Genomic DNA, 18017 nt, shown 5'->3' on the forward strand with positions numbered 1-18017 from the left:
GTCATAGCACTGCACCTGGCAGAACATTCGCGCTTCACATATGGGATGTCAAACAAGGCGCAGGAACATAGCGCTTCAAAACATGTCATTTAACATAGCGCTACAGAACTGAGCATTACAATGTAGCCTGAAACATGGCATTACCTTGGCGCATTAAACATTGCAGGGTATGGCGGCACTAGCCTGGTAAATCCCTGAAGCGCTAGCCAACTTAATACTGGGGCACTAAATAGACAAGATCACCACAGTGCTGACCATTCTATCTTTGGCGCGCTAGACCTCACAGTCACTGAGGCGCTCACCGGGTGACCTCCTTAAAGCTTCCAGCATGACAGCGCTTCACTCGCAGGGGATTCCAGCGCTTCTTCTTCTACTCGGTGATCCCTTACCCCGTCATAGGGTGGGGGTTGAGGCTCCTCTGTCCGGGATGATAGGGGGGCCAAAGACGTGACGGTGGGTTCCCCCCTGGGGGAGGGGCGTGCTTCGGGCTCCACGTGGGCCACCCGCCCTCTTCCCCAGGGGGTTACCTGGGTCGACGATCTCTCGCGTGTCCCGGTGCAGGGCTCCTTCTTCTAAGGCAGGCGAAGCGGGCACTCTTGGGATCCTCCCGGCGATGTCTGGGTCGACGGGGGTAGTGCGGGGCTCCCGGACGGGCCAGACGTGGCCGGGAGCTCCGCAGTGTTCTTCTGACGCTCCGAGGATCTCCCTGCGGCTTCCAAGGCCCGCGCCCGCAGCCGCCAATGGCAGTGCGGTCTGCGGGGGCACGGCCCCAATCGACCAATGGCACAACGGCGGGGGCGGCGTTCGGCAGTCCGCCCCCGTCAGGTGACCTGAGTCCGTGGCTTTGGGCCTACGCGGCCTACTTGGAATTCCGGCGGCCCTCTCGGGATGGCTCACGGCCCAGCGAGGCCTTTCGGGGAATCCCAGCGCGCGTTGTCCAGGCTGCGACGGCAGCAGCGGGGCCCCGGGCTTCTCCGCGGGCCCCGGTGACGACGGGAGCGATCCTTCCGGCCCTGGGCCGCAGCGGTGAGGACACCTCGTGTCCCCTCGACGGGGTGGTAGAAATTAAGGGGGTGAGCCGCAGCTCGGGGACAAGCAAATCGCACAGCGCCCCCTTTCTCTCGCAGGGGTGTCCCAGTTCAAGACAGGCCGGATGGGACACGGCAGGCCACACACCAGTGGCAGAACGAGCTGGGAAGGGGGCCCAGGTGGCGTCAGAAGCGCAGGGATGGCACGGCGCCGGTACCTGGTTGATCCCCCAGCCGTTCGGTGGTAAGTTCTTTGGTAAGTTCTTTGGTCTTCTGGCGCTTGTTGGATCTGGCGCCCTTCACAGTCTTGTTCCTTGGGGGGGTAGGGTGAGTTGGTGACTAGGTGGTTTCTAGTCAGGCTTGGTAGGTTGCCCCTGGGTTCCCCTCCCGCTGGGCCAGATCAGTGGGCTAGTTCAGGATCCCTCACTCACTTAAAAGGCAGCACCTAAGCCCTGTCACTTTCAAATGCATAGGTCCCTGACTAGGCCCTACCGCCTAATACTCCTGCATAGGTTCCCCCAGGTCTGCGTCGCCCCAACTGACTAAAAAATGTTCCCTCCTCCTCTTAAGTAGCCCTAGGTCAGGTGATCACTCTCTAAGGCGTCAAAAGTAAAACCCCACCTTTCTTCTAGAAGGTTCCAGCACATTCCAGGAGCTTCCCCACTCTAACTATAGGACAAAAAAGGCGGGCTGGTGTTGCAACAATGTTGTAGGGTCCCAGCCAGCTCCTGGCAGCTAGGGTGCTACTAGAAAGGCCACTCCGCAGTAGCAGGGGCCTGTGGCAGCCATCTTGGGGGAAGAGAGCACCTGCACCTTAACACTGATTGGCAATGAAAAGGCGCCCGGAGACCTAAGGTCAACGCAAAAAGAGGGTGGAAAAATGAGGCAAGGGCAAAAATACAGGGGAAGACCACCCTAGGGCTGACAGGTCTAACACGTGTCCCCCCCAGCCGAAAGAGGGGAGAGCTACCCAACCTCTAGGGAGTTCTCATCGCTAAGGCGGAAAAACCGGGAGAGACCGTCAGCATTGGCGTGGTCAACTCCGGGCCGATGTTCCACCCGAAAGTCCATCCCCTGTAGGGAAATGGACCACCTTAACAATTTGGGGTTTTCGCCTCTCATCTGCATGAGCCAGCGAAGGGGGCGGTGGTCCGTCTGAATCAGGAAGTGAGAGCCAAAGAGGTATGGCCTCAACTTCTTCAGAGCCCAGACCACCGCGAAGGCTTCTCGCTCGATGGTGCTCCATCGTTGTTCCCGAGGGAGGAGTCTTCTGGAGATGAAGGCCACAGGTTGGTCTTGGCCTTCGGGGTTGAGTTGCGAGAGCACCGCACCTATGCCGTGCTCTGAGGCGTACAATAAACTCTTTTGCGAAGTCCGGTGTCGCACGCACCGGAGCGGTACACATAGCGTGTTTCAGAGTGTCAAATGCCTCCTGGCAAGCAGCCGTCCAGATTACTTTACGTGGCTGCTTCTTGGACGTCAATTCTGTCAAGGGGGCTACGATGGTGCCATATCCCTTGACAAACTGGCGGTAATACCCAGTGAGGCCGAGGAAAGCTAGGACCGCAGTTTGGGTCTTGGGGGGGCTCCCAGGCCATGATGGTCTCTATTTTGGCCTGGAGGGGTTGCACCTCACCCCCGCCCACCAAGTGTCCCAGGTACACGACAGATCCCTGTCCAATCTTGCACTTGCTGGCCTTGATAGTTAGACCAGCACGTTGCAGAGCCTGCAGTACCTCCTGGAGGTGCTGCAGATGGTCCTCCCAGGTGCTACTGAAGACAGCTATGTCATCCAGGTATGCAGCTGAGAAGGACTCCAGGCCAGATAGCACCTGATTCACCAACCGCTGGAAGGTGGCCGGAGCATTCTTGAGCCGGAAGTGCATCACTCGGAATTGGAAGTGGCCCTCGGGGGTGGAGAACGCTGTTTTCTCCCTCGCTCCATCGGCCATGGCAATTTGCCAGTACCCTGACATCAAGTCAATGGTGCTGAGGTACCGGGCTGCTCCAAGCCGGTCCACCAGCTCGTCTGCTCGTGGGATGGGGTGAGCAGAGTTCAACCCCGGTAGTCCACACAGAACCGAAGTTCTGGTGTGGTGCCCGGTGGGGCCGCTTTTGACACTAACATCACCGGACTAGCCCACGGGCTGCTGGAAAGTTCGATCACCCCCAGCTCCAGCATTTTCGCTGCCTCAGTCTGGATGCTGTTTTTCACTCTGTCAGATAGCAGGTAAGACTTGTTCTTCACTGGGGGGCTGTCCCCTGTGTCTACATCATGGGTACACAAATGAGTGATTCCAGGCGTGAGGGAGAACAACGAGGCGTACTGCCCCAGCACCTGGCGGCAGTCCCTCTGTTGCTCTGGGGTCAAGGATGGGGAGAGGATTACGCCCTCCACCGAGCCATCCTTCTCCTGGGCCGCCTGAAGGTCAGGAAGAGCCTCACTCTCTTCCTCCTCGCTCCCATCCGTCACCATGAGGAGAGCAAGCTCAGATCGCTCATGGTGCGGCTTCAGGCGGTTGACGTGGAGCACCCGATGGGGCTGACGGGGGGTCTTCAAGTCAACGACATATGTGGTCTGGCCTCGTCGCTCCACAATTTCGTACGGACCAGTCCACCGGTCCTGGAGGGCACTAAGCTCCCCAGGCTCCATGACCCACACCTTCTGTCCAGCGTTCAACTCTACCGTCCGAGCGTTGCGGTCATACCACTCCTTCATGACGGCCTGGCTAGCCTCCAGATTCTCTGAGGCTGCCTTCCACAGCTTGGCCATCTGGCTGCGGAATGCCAGCAAGTAGCTGACAATATCACGGGGAAGCTTCTGCAAAGTCTTCTCCCACCCCTCCTTCACTAGGCTGAGGGGCCCCCTAACGGGATGGCCATAGAGCAGCTCAAAAGGGCTGAACCCGACTCCCTTCTGCGGCACCTAACGGTAGGAGAACAGCAGGCAAGGGAGGAGGACGTCCCACTTACGCCTCAAGTCCTCTGGTAGGCTCCGGATCATCCCTTTTAAAGTTTTGTTGACGCGCTCTACGAGCCCGTTAGTCTGGGGGTGGTAGGGAGTGGAGAACCGATAGGTCACCCCACACTCCTTCCACATGGCCTGCATGTAGGCCTTCATGAAATTTGTGCCTCTGTCTGACACCACGACCTTGGGGAATCCCACTCGGGTAAAAATCCCCAACACGGCCTGCGCCACCACCGGTGCAGTGATGGTCCTCAGAGGAATAGCCTCCGGGTACTGCGTGGCGTGGTCCACTAATACCAGAATGAACCGGTGTCCCGCTGAAGTCGGAGGATCCAATGGCCCAACAATGTCGATTCCGACCCGCTCAAAAGGGGTCCCGACCACCGGGAGCGGTTCCAAAGGGACTTTCAGTTTAGTCCCAGTCTTGCCACTCGCCTGGCAAGACTTACAGGTCTTACAATAGGTGTCAGAGGCAACTCTCATCCTGGGCCAATAAAAATGTGGGACCAACCGCGCAAAGGTTTTGTCCTGGCCCAGGTGTCCGGCTAAGGGTATTTCGTGTGCCAACTCCAACAGGAAGGCCCGGTAGCATTGGGGGACCACTAGGGCCCTCGAAGATCCATACACCGGAACCTTAGGCTCACTGTAAAGGAGGCCATCCTCCCAATACACGTGATAACTGCCAGTATCCTGATTGGCCGCTTGGGCTTCGGCCTGCCGCCGCATGCCATCAAGCGTGGGGCACTCCCTTTGCGCCTGACAAAATTCCTCCCGGGTAGGCCCTCCTTCCACATGCCAGTCGGCAAGAGTCGGCAAGTCCCCCACGGGAACGACATCCACCTCCGCGGACTCCGGGGGTACCTCCGCAGGCTCCCCATCTACCACACGGGGCGTGTCCTCCACCACTTCCTCCTCTCCAAAATCGGCATTGGGTTGGGCCATTATCCCAGGCTCCAACCCGGGTTGAGTTCCATGCCGGGCAGCCATGGACCGCGTGACCACGCAAGTCCATCCTGGTAACCCCAGCATCTCAGTATGGGCTCGAAATTCCACATCCTTCCATTCGGTGTGCTCCAGACCGTTCCCTAATAAGCACCCCACAGGCAAGGCAGGGCTCACCGCAACTCTCAATAGGCCTTTGACTCCTCCCCACTCAAAGGGAACTTGAGCCACTGGATAGTGACTCACACTGCCGTCAGCCAACACGGCCGGATGGAACTCATCGGGGACTACCTGCTCTGGGGACACCAGCCGCCTCACTACGGTGGTCATGCTGGCACCTGTGTCCCTCAGAGCCTCCACCTCCTCCCCGTTAACTCTCACCCTCTGCTGGTATTTAGCAGTGTTCGGGGGTAGGGACACCACTGGGACCATCTCTCTATCCCCGAGTGAAACCAGGGTCAGGCCTGTCCATTCCCCTTCCCTATCTAGGGGCAGCTCTACCCCAAGCGCTACACTAGCCACCCCGGGGCTCTTCCCTCCCGTTGGGGCTGGGGGTCTCTTGCGACACTTAGGATCGTCCTTGTAGTGTCCAATCTCCCCACATTCATAGCACCGCACAATCCTTGGCTGCTGACTCTTGTCAGGGTAGGTGGGCTTTGGGGAATTGGACTGAGGTGGGGTCCCTACTCCTTTCCCAAACTGTCTAGGTTGTGGGCCTCGAGAGAACTCCACCTTTTTATATCCCCCCTCTTTCTTCTGGGGGAAACCCTGTCCGCCTTTCGAGTCATCTCTCTCCCCCGGGGCCCTTGTGAGACACCCGGGTGCTCACCCAAATGTCCGCCTCTTCCGCAAGCTCACGGGGATCAGTTAACTTGCGGTCCACCAGATGTTGGCGCAGCTCCGGAAAGCACTTATCCAAGAGGTGCTCTCTCAAAAACAGATTATACAAACCTTCGTAATCCTGCACCTCGCTGCCACGCACCTAACCATCTAGCGCCTTACGGGCATAATCAAAAAAATCCACCCAATTCTGTGTGGACAGCTTATGGCTGCCACGGAACTTCTGCCGATCCCTTTCAGGGTTGAGGCCACATTTCTTAAGTAACACCTCTTTCATGGGGGCATACCTGACCTGATCCGCCTTGGCTAAGTACAAAAGGGTGTCCCTGACATTGGGAGGTATGTAGCGATACAGGCCACCCCCCCAGTTGCTCTCAGGTACCCCATGGGCTGTCAAGGCCACCTCGTACGCCTCCAGCCACTTGGCGATGTCATCCCCCACCGTGTAACTGGCAATTACATCCTTTGGCCAATAGAATTTTGGCTCCTGTTGAGCCTTTGGTACGCTGCCACCATTGTCCTTATTGGACGCATTCAACTGGAGAGCACGCAGCTCCAACTCTTTAAGCTGAAGCTCGTGCGCCAGCTTCTTTTCTTCCATTGCCAATCTTTTATTTTCCCTTTCTTGTTCTAACTTGGCCAGCTCCCACTTCAACCGCCTCTCCTCCCTCCTGTCCTCATACTCCTCTGGTGACGCGCTTCTCCTAGACCCTGTCCTACTGCTTGCCCCGGAGCGTCTCCCTGGTGGCAAATTTTCAGACACATCCACATTGAGCAGGTCTAGCTCCTCCTGCGCGCTCTCCTCCTGAGGTGCACCCTGCCCCTCCTGTCCCCCATCCCTTCTCCCCTCTGGGTGGGCCTCTACCCATGCCCTCAAGGCTGTACGGAGTTCCGGTCCTTAGGCTCTCCGCACCCCAGGCACCCCCATCCCCTGCCCAAATTCTCTCAGCTGCCTTACAGTATACCCCTCAAGGTCGGCTAACTGGAACTCCATTGTGACAGGTGGGGACCTAGACATCAAGGAAAAATACTAGGATCCAGGTAACAGTGTTAGGCTAACCAGGATTCTACACACTCAGTCTAGACAGTGGGGGTCAATTAATGCAGTCATAAAAAATGCAGAGCTAAACACAATAGGCGTCTAATTGCGGCCCCCTCCGCTTCACTGGAGGGTGCTGTATGATCACAGGTCCTTATCCCACCGCTCGCCAACAATGTAGGACCGGGGGTCACCAGGCCCTCTAGGGGTAACGTGACTCGAGCCGGTAGGCACCCAAAGGCTTATGTGTAAAGTGACCATACAACACACGCATCCACTGAAGCAGGAAAACGCACGCAATAATTGACACCACACAGTACGTTTGAATGAAACCAATCAGTTTTATCTAAATCACAGTAGGGTCAAAAAACATTTCATTATGAACAGCTTGGCAGTTTCTGAATACCTCAAACCCTGGCCTTAAGCAAAAGCGCGACACCTGGTGATCCTGGGGGAGCGTTAAACACAGCCTTCAAACGTAGCGCTGCACATAGCAAATTACTAGCGCCTCAGATAGAGCATGTCAAGATAGCGTCCTACATAATCATTTACTAGTGCTACCAAACCTGGCATGTGTCATAGCACTGCACCTGGCAGAACATTCGCGCTTCACATATGGGATGTCAAACAAGGCGCAGGAACATAGCGCTTCAAAACATGTCATTTAACATAGCGCTACAGAACTGAGCATTACAATGTAGCCTGAAACATGGCATTACCTTGGCGCATTAAACATTGCAGGATATGGCGGCACTAGCCTGGTAAATCCCTGAAGCGCTAGCCAACTTAACACTGGGGCACTAAATAGACAAGATCACCATAGTGCTGACCATTCTGTCTTTGGCGCGCTAGACCTCACAGTCACTGAGGCACTCACCGGGTGACCTCCTTAAAGCTTCCAGCATGACAGCGCTTCACTCGCAGGGGATTCCAGCGCTTCTTCTTCTACTCGGTGATCCCTTACCCCGTCATAGGGCGGGGGTTGAGGCTCCTCTGTCCGGGATGATAGGGGGGAGGGGCGTGCTTCGGGCTCCACGTGGGCCCCCGCCCTCTTCCCCGGGGGGTTACCTGCGTCGACGATCTCTTGCGAGTCCCGGTGCAGGGCTCCTTCTTCTCGTGGCAGGCGAAGCGGGCACTCTTGGGATCCACCCGGCGATGTCCGGGTCGACGGGGGTAGTGCGGGGCTCCCGGACGGGCCAGACGTGGCCGGGGAGCTCTGCAGTGTTCTTCCGACGCTCCCCCTGCGGCTTCAGAGGCCCGCGCCCGCAGCCGCCAATGGCAGTGCGGTCTGCGGGGGCGCGGCCCCAATCGACCAAAGGCACAACGGCAGGGGCGGCGTTCGGCAGTCCGCCCCCGTCAGGTGACCTGAGTCCGTGGCTTCGGGCCTACGCGGCCTAGTTGGAATTCCGGCGGCCCTCTCGGGATGGCTCACGGCCCAGCGAGGCCTTTCGGGGAATCCCAGCGCGCGTTGTCCAGGCTGTGACGGCAGCAGCGGGGCCCCGGGCTTCTCCGCGGGCCCCGGTGACGACGGGAGCGATCTTTCCGGCCCTGGGCCGCAGCGGTGAGTACACCTCGTGTCCCCTCGACGGGGGGGGTAGAAATTAAGGGGGTGATCCGCAGCTCGGGGACAAGCAAATCGCGCAGCGCCCAGCGCCCCCTTTCTCTCGCAGGGGTGTCCCAGTTCAAGACAGGCCGGATGGGACACGGCAGGCCACACACCAGTGGCAGAACGAGCTGGGAAGGGGGCCCAGGTGGCATCAGAAGCGCAGGGATGGCACGGCGCCGGTACCTGGTTGATCCCCCAGCCGTTCGGTGGTAAGTTCTTTGGTAAGTTCTTTGGTCTTCTGGCGCTTGTTGGATCTGGCGCCCTTCACAGTCTTGTTCCTTGGGGGGGGTAGGGTGAGTTGGTGACTAGGTGGTTTCTAGTCAGGCTTGGTAGGTTGCCCCTGGGTTCCCCTCCCGCTGGGCCAGATCAGTGGGCTAGTTCAGGATCCCTCACTCACTTAAAAGGCAGCACCTAAGCCCTGTCACTTTCAGAGGCATAGGTCCCTGACTAGGCCCTACCGCCTAAAACTCCTGCGTAGGTTCCCCCAGGTCTGCGTCGCCCCAACTGACTAAAAAATGTTCCCTCCTTCTCTTAAGTAGCCCTAGGTCAGGTGACCACTCTCTAAGGCGGCAAAAGTAAAACCCCACCTTTCTTCTAGAAGGTTCCAGCACATTCCAGGAGCTTCCCCACTCTAACTATAGGACAAAAAAGGCGGGCTGGTGTCGCAACAATGTTGTAGGGTCCCAGCCAGCTCCTGGCAGCTAGGGTGCTACTAGAAAGGCCACTCCGCAGTAGCAGGGGTCTGTGGCAGCCATCTTGGGGGAAGAGAGCACCTGCACCTTAACACTGATTGGCAATAAAAAGGCGCCCGGAGACCTAAGTCCAACGCAAAAAGAGGGTGGGAAAATGAGGCCAGGGCAAAAATACAGGGGAAGACCACGCTAGGGCTGACAGGTCTAACACTTCCTGTTCCTCAAGTTCCAAGAAAGTAGGAGCAGCGACGCAGGAGCCGGCGGCAAAGTACGTTTTTTATTTTTTACTATTATGTGTACTCCCTCCCCCCACACCCACCCACCTGTGAGCCGTGCTGGCCGCCACTGCCTACCCCGGTCCCACTTACTTCTTCAAGGGTATGTGCCTGTATGCACGGCCGGCATTTAACATTCTCTGGTGTGCTGTGTTGTGGGACGATGGCATTATCGCATTACAAGTCATCTCAGCATGGCATTGGAGGTTGATTGGAAATGTAGTTCCAAGTTTGACGAACCACAGACAAACCTCCAGCGATGGACGTCTCAGCGATATTGTGTGTTTTGTTAGTACAAATTATTTTGGTATTGGGGCCAAATCTAAACAAGTTATAATATATTACCAATAAAATAAGTAAAGAATATTTCATCATGAAAAGCTGTAATAAAAAAAGCGACTGTATTCAAAGAGATAAGCTGTCTGCGGGAGTGTCGCATGGCTCTCGCGGTGCCCAGGCTGGCACTAGCCAGGCTGCCTTTGCAAACTGACCACACATACATTAATCTGCTGTTATCGGAGTTGACTTCTGTGGCGGCCTTCAGAAAGCAACAAAAAATAGTGCACCAAAACTAACTTAAATAAACAGAAACGAAACTCTACATGTAACAGGGCCAGTCGCCATGGGTGGCAACAAAAACACAAAAGGCAGGACAATTGGGACGATTTCACCACCCAAACGACACGGACTTTACAAGACACAGGCACCAATGAAAAGTGAAGGATGTGATGAAAGCCCATAGAGCAGATACAGCATGTCTCGAACGAGACAGCGCATGCAAGTCCAGTTCTTTTTTGCTTTCCAATTGCATCGTTCGTCTAAAAGAATTTTGCATAAAGCTTTGTTTCGAAGTCGGTCAGTGAAATTAAACAATAAATAGATGGTATACCCGGAGAGCCCTTATGGCATGGAGCCTGTCTAGAAGAACGGTATTAATTTAGCCTGCAGATAGACATGAAATAGAGGGCGAGAAACACTGTGCCCAGAATGTGTAAGATTCTTTAAAAGGTCAGCGGGCTGCCGTTTGCATTCGGGAGAAGATTTGAGGAACTGCCCTTAATTAATGGTTCCATGTCAGATAGTGTAACAATAAAATCTAAGTTGTCTTACACGGAATTACATGCAAAAACTGTTACTGTGCAGCTTATTACATGTATGCTTCGATGTACTCCATCCATAACTCGGGAGCAGCAAACTTTCCATGAACATTGTGCTACCAACTATTCCAGTTATTCACATTAGCCAAAAAGCTAGGTACATGAAAATATGTTTGTTGATTTAAAAGATCTCCGCCCACTGAACGGCGGCTTTAGATTGCAGTTTAGCAACCTGCACTGACTTTTTATTATCTTTCTTCAGCTTCTAGGTTTTAGCAGCATTCAGCCCTCCTGACCATAAGACTTTACGATATAACCACTCGCCCAGAAGGGAGATGGGGGCTAGATACGGATCTAGTCTCCTTCACCCTGTCTTCTAGAATCCAGTTAGTAAAAGCTGCCTTTTAAAATCACCCTTAAATCTGGTGTACACCAAGGGTCTGCCCTATCACTCACTCCCAACTTATACCTGGAATCAGTATGTTCAGTCCTGCAAGATCAAAGCATCACCATCTGCCGGTATGCAGCCATGCTCTCCTGTACTTCAAACTGTGAAAGCATCACCATCTGTCAGTATGCAGCCATGCTCTCCTGTACTTCAAACTGTGAAAGCATCACCATCTGTCAGTATGCAGCCATGCTCTCCTGTACTTCAAAATGTGAAAGCATCACCATCTGTCAGTATGCAGCCATGCTCTCCTGTACTTCAAAATGTGAAAGCATCACCATCTGTCAGTATGCAGCCATGCTCTCCTGTACTTCAAACTATGAAAGCATCACCATCTGTCAGTATGCAGCCATGCTCTCCTGTACTTCAAACTGTGAAAGCATCACCATCTGTCAGTATGCAGCCATGCTCTCCTGTACTTCAAAATGTGAAAGCATCACCATCTGTCAGTATGCAGCCATGCTCTCCTGTACTTCAAACTGTGAAAGCATCACCATCTGTCAGTATGCAGCCATGCTCTCCTGTACTTCAAATTGTGAAAGCATCACCATCTGTCAGTATGCAGCGAAGCTCTCCTGTACTTCAAACTGTGAATCATCACCATCTGTCAGTACGCAGCCATGCTCTCCTGTACTTCAAACTGTGAAAGCATCACCATCTGTCAGTATGCAGCCATGCTCTCCTGTACTTCAAACTGTGAAAGCATCACCATCTGTCAGTATGCAGCCATGCTCTCCTGTACTTCAAACTGTGAAGCATCACCATCTGTCAGTATGCAGCCATGCTCTCCTGTACTTCAAACTGTGAAGCATCACCATCTGTCAGTATGCAGCCATGCTCTCCTGTACTTCAAACTGTGAAAGCATCACCATCTGTCAGTATGCAGCCATGCTCTCCTGTACTTCAAACTGTGAAGCATCACCATCTGTCAGTATGCAGCCATGCTCTCCTGTACTTCAAACTGTGAAAGCATCACCATCTGTCAGTATGCAGCCATGCTCTCCTGTACTTCAAACTGTGAAAGCTTGCAGACCTACTTATTCTAATAAATTGGAGATCCTCATTCTCCATGACTTTAAACATTTACCAATCTACAGATGGATTATGGAGACCATGTACATAGACTGCAATCCAACCTTTATCTAGAAAGCGCACAACACAGTTAAGAAGTTCTTTTTCCGTCGACCCGTTGTCCACCTTTCTGCGGGTCTGCTCACAGCATTTCCTTCAGGAATGACGTTTCTGCATCGTAGCATCATTGCTACAGTTACGAACATTAGTATTTGTTCTACCCCATGCTTGTTTAACATCTATAAATGGTGAATTTAACAGAACCCAACGCGCTACCACTAACAGAAATTGTGGCCTGTACCAGTCCACTTTACTAAATGTGAAACGTTTTACCCCTCTATTTGTTAACATATCAGAACAGGAGGGAGAAAACATAACAATAAGCAAAAAACATCTTTGCATCATAATCCCAGCCTGCTGCACCTAAACTTATCAGAGTTGAAAACAAGCGTGCCCCAGCGACCAGTTTCTGGAGACTGTATCCTACTTCGAGAGCACAAGGGGTTCTACATGACTCTTGGCTGTTGTTGGGTAATGTTTGCACTTGTTTACAGTGGCTTAAATACACAGGTTTGTGTGTTTCCTATAGGATAATATCCGCAACAATAGGCACATTAGTAGTGTATGTTAATTGCTCCGCCTTGAAAAAGCGCCTGGCTATTCTAAGGATGCACTCGTATTAAGGAAGGGACTGGGGACATTTGTACTCAGCATTCATTTTGATGCGCCACTAGAACTAGAAATGAAACATTAACTACAATTTAGAGAGCTTGCTGAACTATTTTATTATTAACCCCTTCGACGCTTGTGACGAGACGGTTCCGTCATGCACGTCGGTTGGGCTGTGCTTATGACGGAACCGTTCCGTCATGGCCCCGCCCGCGCTCAGATCCTTCAGCGCTGCGCGGGAATCCGCGCAGCGCTGAAGGGGTTAAAGCTTAGTTTGTTTATATTTACAGTTTACAATAAACATGTTGTGTAAGTAATTGATAATTAAAGCAGGGTCAATACTGTAGTCAGCAAGGTAACGCAGTACTGGTTCATGTTGTATTTTTCAGTTCACAGAAGCCCTAACTAGAAATTCAGGGGCATAATCATTGAAGAGATGCGTCGCCCTTGTGCCATGCAATGGGGCGCAAAGGCAGCGCAACTCTTACATTTGATTTATCTAGCCAAGCAAGGCCAGATTGAGTAGCTTGATAAATCTAGAGTAACACAACACAGCACAAATCGCTGTGTTGCATTACTCTGACCCAGGGAGGCATTCCATGGGTGGAGTGTGGGAGTTCCCACACATTCACCCAGGGATTGTGGCGCATTCTAAGATTTTCCCTCAGTGGTAGACTGGAAATGCTTTAAAATGCTACGCCTTTCCAGGTGAGACGTAATGAAGTGAAATATCTTTATTTCTCCTCGTTATCCTGTATTGGGGTATCTTTCACAGATTCACATGCTTGAATTATTCCCAGTCGTCGAAGTGTGAGTCCCACGGTAATATAAATAAAGCAGTAATTAAAAGACTTCCATGGGCTATCATGGAGGCAACCATGCATTTAAAAGCCTATCTACCTCCTTTTCTAAAAAAGGACCAAATCTAAATACAACCAATCAGCACCCTCTAGAACCTTCCCAAGAGAGGCAAAATCCCTCAGATTTTCACCACCCGTCGTGTGTGAAGGGAGTCTCCTTGAGCTTTGCTCAGTTCTTCAAAGTTTCTCTCAGATAAGTCTCATTTTTCTTTCTGGACGATGTCTGGCAAGAAAGGACTATTTCGCCCTTGTAAATCCTGTGTGAAGAAGAGGGTTAATTTAGATGATGCGCCACAAGGATTGCATCTATTGCATCTATCCTCATCATGAAGCAAAACAATGCAAAATCTGCCGCACTTTTTCATCTAGGACTCTTAGAGATAGAGACGGCTGACTTTTGTTGAGTCTGAAGAAGATACAGTTAGCATCTTCGGTTGAGGAGAGTGACATTTCCTCTAAATTACATAAAAGGCCCAGCTTGCCTGAGGGTCAGTCTGAGAAGGTCAAGAAACACCTTAAAACCTGTCATATGACCAAAGAAGCTCGAAAAAAAGGAGAAAGAACATAAAGTCTCTTGAGAGCCAGTCTTGCCACATCATTCTGGGACTTCAAAAGCTAAACTGGAATCTTCTGGGCCTTCCAGGCATAAATCCAGTCACAAATCCCATTCAGCGTCAGTTTCACAGTCGATGCCCGCTTCATCAGCAACGCTGAGGACGACTACTCTCTCTACGTCGAGACCATTGACGGCGCCCACGATATTGCCTGCGGCTATCAACGCCCCGATACCGTCAACGCTCTTTTTACTTTCTACGAAGACCTCAACGACGAGGGTGTCAATGTTGACACCTGCACCGACGACAACACCATCACTGTCGACAACGGCTCCACCATCGACAAGCACACCATCGAGGGCTTCTATGACAGCATCGACAACGGTTTTCCCATTGGCAGGAAAATCATGGTCGCCGACGGTCGCATCGTCAACGGATCCGTCAATGCTGCTCACATCGACTAAGTCACTGCAAATACAGCCCACACCATCCAGACTGTCCAAAAAATCGCTGCAGCCTGATTTCCAGTTGCCAGGCATGCTTTCACCTTTGCTCCCAAGCCAGCTTCTCGACACAGAAGAAACGGATAATGATGGTCACTTTGGGGCTGCTCATAGTCCCTCCGAACTTCATGTCAAGTGTCAGGAAGAGGATGAGGACTATTATGATGGGGAGCACTACTACCAACACATCCAGCTTCTCCTACACAATTTTCAACATTTTAGATATTATGTTGATCCACCAAGGCAAGAACCTGCTCAATTGCCTTCTTCCTTAATATAAGGTCCCGCCCCAAACTGAACACATTACTGTGGTGCCGCCTCCACCACCACCACCTGTGGTGCCGCTTACACCAATACTGCCTCCTCCTGCTACTCCTAGGATGACCCCATGTCCCATCATCCCTGTTCCTCCTAGAGAAGATCCATCCTCTTCGGTAGAAGAGCCTGAAGAGGGAGAAATGCATGATCCTCCTCCACCCACTGATGAATGGGATAACTACATCATACCTACACCATCCCTCCTCCTTGTCGTCCTTCTGAATAGCCTTCAGAGGATATTGGAGGTTTTCATAATCTGATGGACAGGGCTACGTCCAGATTCTATCTGCCCACAATAGTCAAGCAATCAGATTGTTTCCTTTATTACTTTAAGGAACAATCGAAGAAGTATGTAACATCTATACCCATTATAGACCATATCTGGTAGGAAGGCCTTAACGTAATGAAATCACCGGCCAGTGTAGTGCTGGTACTGCCAAGTTTAGACAAAAAAAATACAGGGCATGTGAGGATTACCCGCATGCCTTACTGGTCATCCCAAACCGGACTCTGTGATTTCTCAAGCGGCTCAGAGGAGATAAAAAAAATCCTTCCACTCTCTCCACCAGACAAGGAAGGACGCAGCTTGGATTCTATTGGGAAGAGATTCTTGTCCATGTCTGCAATCTCTGTCACGGCTGCTAATGCACTAGCCATTCTGGGCCGATACGATCGGCAAAGGAGGTCCGATATCAGGGCCATGCTGGATTTTATACCGGAGGAAAATAAACAGGAATTTAATAAGATCCTGGCTGAGGGAGAGCACACAGCTGCCAACATTATAGACTGTGCCAAGGACACAGGTGGGGGTCTCGTCAACGGGGAAACTCGCGTCGCTGGAGACATCTTCGACGCCGAGCCCAATGCCAAAGGAGAACAGACAGGGACCTTGCTTCTCAAGGTCGACCTGGATCTCTTCTTCTTATGCCTCTCTGGAGATCTTCCCCCTGAGGTAGATTTTTTCTTCTCTGACAGACCATATAGACAGATTCTATCTCTTTCCTTGAGAGTGTGCCTAGAAAGAGTCTTACAGTGTTGGCAGGTCTCACAGGAGTGAGACTCAGGGAGACAAAGGGATACACACAGGGTGTGCATCAGTTTTGGCCTTCTTGCCACAGGAAGGGCAAGGGTCAAAGAGAAAAGGCATGTCAGAAAAATGGTAGTACCTTGCTCAACAGGATGAAAGATGTTAATGTTAATGTTAATGTTAATGTTATGGTGATTTGTATAGCGCACGGCTGCCCCAGCCAAGGGGCGTCCCGGCGCTGCGAAAAAAACCAAATGCAGAGAGAAAGGAACACAAAGAAAGAGAAGCAATTATTGAAAGAGGTGAGTTTTGATAGCCTTTCTAAAGGTCAAAAGATCCTGCATGCCACGGATAGATTCCGGAAGACTATTCCATAACTTGGCAGCTAAAAAGCTAAAGGATCGGCCGCCTACTCTGGCCAGTCTAATGCGGGGAATGATCGCAAGATGTTGTCCCTCTGATCGAAGCGACCTCCTAGGAGTATACTCCGACAAGAGGGGGCATAGCATCGGGGGAGAGGCGGTTTTAAGGATTTTAAAGGCTAAACATAGTGCCTTAAACTGTATCCTTTTACCCACCGGGAGCCAGTGTAATTTTTTTAAGGCTCCGGTCGTCGAGGATTGGCGAGGAAGACCTACCAGCACCCTGGCAGCCGCGTTCTGGACTCTCTGTAGTCTGGAGGTTTCGGCAAGGTTCGCCCCTAATAAAAGAGAACTGGCATAATCCAGTCTCGAAAGAATAGTCGCCTGAACAATTGTCTGGCGGGTGTGGCAGTCAAAGAACCTCAAAATAGGTCTGAGGTTACGTAGAATGCCGAAGCAGGTGGCCGCCACCTTTTTAGTATGGTGCGTGAACCTCAGTGCCGAGTCCACCCAGACTCCCAGATTCTTAACGCATTCTTTAGGCTTAGGAGGTTGGCCCAAATCATCAGGCCACCAGCTGTCACCCCAGGACGCGGTATTCTTCCCCAGGAGCAGTATCTCTGTTTTCCCCGCATTAAGTTGGAGAAAATTCGCCGTCATCCAGTTGGTGATGTCAGTGAGTGTCTGTTTAAAGCGAGAAGCCTCCAGACCACTGTTATCATTAAGAGCCACCACCAGCTGGGTATCGTCAGCGTAGGATACCAATGCCAGTCCGTTTCTTCTAGCTACCTCTGCAAGGGGGCGGACATAGACATTGAACAGGGTAGGGCTCAGGGAAGAACCCTGTGGTACTCCCTGTCCGATGTTATGCTCCTTCGAGATGTAAGGGGGGGTAGAGACTCTGAAAGACCTGTTGGAAAGAAAGTCTCTAAACCATCCTAAGGCTATCCCTGTGATACCAATTTCCTCCAATCTCATCAGAAGGACCTTGTGCGACACCGTATCGAAGGCAGCACTGAGGTCCAACAGGACCAGTGCTGCCGTTCCGCCGCAATCAAGGATGGTACGGAGGCCCTCTGTAACACTGAGCAGGGCTGTCTCGGTGCTGTGACCAGCTCTAAATCCGTGTTGGGAGTCATCCAGAATGTTATTGGATAGGAGGAAATTGGTCAGGATGTTATTGACGTGTGCCTCGATGATTTTGGCTGGCCAGGGAAGCAGGGAGATGGGCCTGAAATTTTCAGGGAGCATGGGATCTAAAGTAGGTTTTTTTAAGATGGGAGATACCCATGCCTGCTTCCATTTAGAAGGAATGCTGGCAGTAGAGAGAGACAAGTTAATAGTGCCTCGAATATGTTCTGTAATGAGTCCATGGGCATCACAGAAAGTCTCCGGTTTTAAAGGATCCGCCGGGGAGCCAGATTTAATTTTCTTACAGATTTTTTGGAAACTCTCTTGCTCAAGAGTAGGAAAAGAGGAAAGAGAAGGTCTGGTAGAATCCAGAGTAACCGAAAGCTGTGGACATTTAGGGAAAGTGTCATAGATTTCCCTAATCTTATTGGTGAAAAAATTAGCCATATTATTGCAAAGGTCAGGGGAGACAGTGGTAGTGATTGCAGTTTTTTTCGCCGTAAGGTCTTTCAGAATTTTAAAAACAGATTTAGAGGTGTTGGAGCTACTGTTGATTTCATCGGCATAATATGCCGCTCTTGTTCTGC

At 52.0% G+C, this 18017-nt stretch overlaps 1 protein-coding gene across 1 annotated transcript in view; it reads right to left on the reverse strand.

Annotated features, from left to right (window-relative positions):
* LOC146863461 (matrix metalloproteinase-21-like) overlaps positions 1–18017 on the reverse strand; it is a 607400-nt gene that overhangs the window by 551112 nt on the left and 38271 nt on the right. The gene's annotated exons all lie outside the window — the stretch shown is intronic.

Source organism: Triturus cristatus, chromosome 2_2, assembly GCF_964204655.1.
Source record: "Triturus cristatus chromosome 2_2, aTriCri1.1, whole genome shotgun sequence".
Taxonomy (NCBI): domain Eukaryota; kingdom Metazoa; phylum Chordata; class Amphibia; order Caudata; family Salamandridae; genus Triturus; species Triturus cristatus.